Source organism: Triticum aestivum, chromosome 7A (genome assembly GCF_018294505.1).
Source record: "Triticum aestivum cultivar Chinese Spring chromosome 7A, IWGSC CS RefSeq v2.1, whole genome shotgun sequence".
NCBI classification, from domain to species: Eukaryota; Viridiplantae; Streptophyta; class Magnoliopsida; order Poales; family Poaceae; genus Triticum; species Triticum aestivum.
In genome coordinates this window covers 274,812,781-274,818,267 of record NC_057812.1, presented here as the reverse complement: position 1 = coordinate 274,818,267, position 5,487 = coordinate 274,812,781, and positions in this window count along the sequence as shown.

The following is a 5,487-nucleotide window of genomic DNA, read 5'->3' as shown; positions in this document are numbered from 1 at the left end:
GCATTGGTTAAGCCGAAAGACATGACGGTGTACTCGTATGAACCATAACGAGTCACAAAGGCGGTCTTGGGGATATCTTCCTCACGAACACGGATCTGATGGTAACCCAACCTCAAGTCGAGTTTAGAGAACACTGATGATCCAGCCAATTGATCATACAGATCATTGATCCGAGGAAGAGGATACTTATTCTGAATGGTAGCTTGGTTTATAGGACGGTAGTCTTGGACCAACCGGTTTGTCCCATCTTTCTTCTTGACAAAGAGAGAAGGTGCTCCCCAAGGAGAGCAACTTGGGCGAATGAAACCACTTCGAAGAGAATTATCGATTTCCTCCTTAAGCTCAAGGAGTTCATGCGGCGGCATCTTGTAGGGTCGCTTGGCTATAGGAGTGGTGCCTGGTTTCAAGTCGATGACGAATTCGATAGCTCTAGCAGGGGGAATCCCTGGGAGTTCTTCAGGAAAGACGTCTAGGAATTCACGCACGACGGGAATGTTTTCAATGCCCTCAAGTGGTGCAGCGTTCAATGCGTTTAAGGCATAAAGTCTGGCCTCGGCATTCCGAACCAGATGAGCATCGTAGCTAATTATTTCATCAGAAGGGTGTAGCAGATGGACGGTCTTAGTGGCGCAAACGATAGAAGCAGTATGCGCCTTTAACCAATCCATTCCCAGAATGAGGTCAATGTTAGACGACTTCAGTATAATGGGCGAGGCACGAAACTCCAACCCTTCGATTTCCACGGGGACGTCAATGCCAACCATGGAGGTCTGACATTGTCCCGCGGGGGTTTTTACCACTACCGAAGTGTTCATCTGCTCTAATTTAACATCGTGCTTGTATGCAAAATCTTCTGACATGAATGAATGCGATGCACCTGTATCAAATAAAACGGATGCTGGTACTGAATTTACGAGGAGTGTACCCATCACAGTAGCAGGCTGGTCTTGAGCTTCATTCAGATCAATGTGGTTGGCATGAACACGGCCATAAGACTTGGCAATGTTGTTGCGGGCCTGGTTGTTCCCACGGCCAGTTGCTGGAAGGGCCAGTTGATTCTGTCTCTGGTTGCATTCCCTAGCACGGTGCCCTGGTTGTCCGCACCTGAAGCACAACCCATTCTCGGGGGTAGGAACAGGAGCTTGGGGTGGTGGAGCTGGAAGCCTCGACTGCCTAGTTGGAGCAGTCGGCAGACGAGGTGCAGCAAAAGACGGCCTTGGGGCAGGTGCAGTTGGACGGTACATGCTGTTCGGGATCCATATCTTACGCTTCTGCGAGGGCGGGCCCGAAGATGAGCCCGTGTCACGGTTGCGCCTTTGAGAGCTCTGGTGTTCTTGCAGACCAGTCTCGACATTGATGGCCTTGTTCACCAAGGTGGCGAAATCGGCAAAGTCATGCACTAGAAGTGTGAGCTTGATGTCAGCTTGAAGGCCTTCACGGAACTTCTCCTGTCTGCGAGCATCAGTTGCAATGTCTTCTTCAGCATAGCGGGATAAGTCCAGAAACTCCCGCTGATAAGCTTCAACAGTCTTGTTGCCTTGGGTGAGGTTGCGAAACTCACGCTTCTTCCTGTCCATGATTCCCTGAGGAATGAAGCGGGCACGGAAGGCAGCCTGAAAGTCTGGCCAGGAGATGATTGTCCCAACTGGCAGAGTACGCCTATGGCTGTCCCACCATTGAGCTGCGGGCCCCTTCAGGAAGAAGGAAGCAAAAGTGACATAGCTGGCAGGGGCTACATCAGCAGACTCCATCTCATAGGTGATGTCACGGAGCCAGTCATCAGCATCCAGCGGCTGGGTTGAGCTGCGGTACACACTTGGGTTGAGGCGTATGAAATCCTGCAGAGTTGTTGTGTTTGGATGCTGGTGCATATTGGGGCGAGGAAACTGAGCCATCATGTTTTCCATGAACTGGCGATTCATCTCAAGCTGTTGGATCATACCAGCCATGTACTCAGGCGGTGGTGGGAAGTTGCCACCACGACCACGACCAGCTGGTCTAACCATCCTGCTAATATATAACAGGGGTAGTTCAGTATTGAGAAATTAGCATAGACAAGAGTCATTCATGATGAAACATGCATAATGAAAGGAGCACGACAGATACCACATAGATAGTCGGCATAACTTACAAAAGGGGTCGGACATAGAGTTTAGTACACAGAGTTCAGTACATAGATTAAGTCATCATAGGCGGCACGCAGGCTCGCGAGTGCATCTAAGACTAATGAACAAGACTACATCAGTCCCAGGAGGTACTGTGAAGGTAGCTATAACCTGACAGCTGGTAGTGAGGCAACGGATAGTCCTCCACGTCAGTGGCCTGGGGGCCGCGGATACTCTGGTGTAGAACCTGACGCTCAGGTGGCAGAAGAGGACCAAGTGCGGGAGAGTAGCCTCCCACCTCTGGCCATCCGACAACGTGGGGCATCACGGTCCTGGCTGGGTAGATCGCAGAACGCGGCAGCTGTCCAGACCGGACAAAGGGGTGCAACCGCGTCAGAGCCCTGTAAAGGTGCTGACGAGTGGTGTACAACTCGTGGCGAAGAGCTCTGTTAGCTCGGTCCAGCCCATCAGCATGCAGGACCAGGCGCTGATGGTGGAAAGGCTCTCGGGTGACGGTGGAGTAGGCGGCAGTGTAGTATCCCTCCGCACCAACGTCAGATGCGATAGGAATGTGCCTGAAAGGGGAAGTGTCCAATGCCTGATACTCTCCACGAAGACGTGTCAGAGCAGCATGAGCCGCATCGTGGACTGCCATCTCGATGGTCACTCCAACACCATGAGCGGTGTGCAGCACGGTAGTGGACTCATACTCCCGAGAGTAGAGGTGGACGATGGCACGGTACTGCTCCTGGTTAAAGTCCTGGTACTCCTCGTAGACGGTGTACTCAGGGTGCCAGCGATAACCCAGATAGGTCATCATATCAGCTAGCACATCAGGTGATCCTGAGGCACCAATGGCCGCAGTGTGGCGCACGACTTGCCTCGCGGGTTCCATCTGAAAACAAAGATGTTTCAATGGAGTCAAATGACAACATGGGCACTATTCAAAATGCTATCCTACAGATTAACTATGGCTTATCCAACTTCAGGGTGAACGTGGTAACGGGATCCTAATGTTAGAGTTAGTAAATTCGTTTAACCCGAGTAGAAAAGAGTTCAGAGTCCCAGAGTAAAGGTCGAGGAGTAAAAGATCCTAGTACCACCCGATGGCGACGTGGGCCCGTAAGGCACACAGCCAAGTTAGTAAAAGTTTTTGTAATGTCTAGACTCCACTTCGGCCAAGGAGTGTGGAAGGGGGATTCCTACAGGCAGTCGGCTCTGATACCAACTTGTGACGCCCCCGATTCAATCGTACACTAATCATGCACGCAAATGTGTACGATCAAGATCAGGGACTCACGGGAAGATATCACAACACAACTCTACAAATAAAATAAGTCATACAAGCATCATAATACAAGCCAGGGGCCTCGAGGGCTCGAATACAAGTGCTCGATCATAGACGAGTCAGCGGAAGCAACAATATCTGAGTACAGACATAAGTTAAACAAGTTTGCCTTAAGAAGGCTAGCACAAACTGGGATACAGATCGAAAGAGGAGCAGGCCTCCTGCCTGGGATCCTCCTAACTACTCCAGGTCGTCGTCAGCGGGCTGCACGTAGTAGTAGGCACCTCCGGTGTAGTAGGGGTCGTCGTCGACGGTGGCGTCTGGCTCCTGGACTCCAGCATCTGGTTGCGACAACCAGGTAGAAGGGAAAAGGGAAAAGAGGGAGAGAAGCAACCGTGAGTACTCATCCAAAGTACTCGCAAGCAAGGAACTAAACTACATATGCATGGGTATATGTGTAAGGAGGCCATATCAGTGGACTGAACTGCAGAAAGCCAGAATAAGAGGGGGATAGCTAGTCCTATCGAAGACTACGCTTCTGGCAGCCTCCGTCTTGCAGCATGTAGAAGAGAGTAGATAGAAGTCCTCCAAGTAGCATCTTCAAGTAGTGTCTCCAAGTAGCATCTCCAGTAGCATCTCCACGTAGCATCGCATAGCATAATCCTACCCGGCGATCCTCTCCTCGTCGCCCTGCGGAAAAGCGATCACCGGGTTGTCTGTGGAACTTGGAAGGGTGTGTTTTATTAAGTATCCGGTTCTAGTTGTCATAAGGTCAAGGTACAACTCCAAGTCGTCCTGTTACCGAAGATCACGGCTATTCGAATAGATTAACTTCCCTGCAGGGGTGCACCACATAGCCCAACACGCTCGATCCCATTTGGCCGGACACACTTTCCTGGGTCATGCCCGGCCTCGGAAGATCAACACGTCGCAGCCCCACCTAGGCAAAATAGAGAGGCCAGCACGCCGGTCTAAACCTAAGCGCACAGGGGTCTGGGCCCATCGCCCATAGCACACCTGCACGTTGCGTACGCGGCCGAAAGCAGACCTAGCCTAGTGGCGTTCCAGTCCAATTCGGCGCGCGCCGCTCCGTCGCTGACGTCTGAAGTGCTTCGGCTGATACCACGACGTCGGGATACCCATAACTACTCCCACGTAGATGGTTAGTGCGTATAGGCTCGTAGCCAGACTCAGATCAAATACCAAGATCTCGTTAAGCGTGTTAAGTATCCGCGAACGCCGAACAGGGCCAGGCCCACCTGTCTCCTAGGTGGTCTCAACCTGCCCTGTCGCTCCGCCACAAAAGATCCACACAGAGGGCCGTCGGGACAAAGGTCCTTTCAGCCCCCAATCCGTGAATCACTCGCGGGTACTCTTCGAGCTGACCCGACTTTAGTCACCATCTGTATAGTATGTATGTATGTATAATATATACCCGTGATCACCTCCCGAGTGATCACGGCCCAATAGTATAGCAAGGCAGACTGACAAGAATGTAGGGCCAATGATGATAAACTAGCATCATATACTAAGCATTTAGGATTGCAGGTAAGGTATCAACAGGTGTAGCAACAATGTCAGGCTATGCATCAGAATAGGATCACGGAAAGCGGTAACATGCTACACTACTCTAATGCAAGCAGTATAGAGAAGAATATGCGATATCTGGTGATCAAGGGGGGGGGGCTTGCCTGGTTGCTCTGGCAAGAGAGAGGGGTCGTCAACTCCGTAGTCGAACTGGGCAGCAGCAGCGTCGGTCTCGTAGTCTACCGGAGAGAAGAGGGGGAAGAAACAATGAATACCAAGTAAACAGATGCATATCGATGCATGACATGTCAAGAAGCGATGCTAGGCGTGCCCTAACGTGGTATAAGGTGGTACTGGTCAAGGGGGAATCATCCGGGAAAGTATTCCCGGTGTTTCGTGTTTTCGGGCAGAGGAGCCGGAGGGGGAAAGTTGCGGGTTCGATAGGTTAGGGGGGTGTGGTGGACGAACGGACTGCGTATCCGGAATCGTCTCGACGTTCTGAGCAACTTTCATGTTGAAAATATTTTAATCCGAGTTACGGATTAAAAGATATGATTTTTAAAAGAT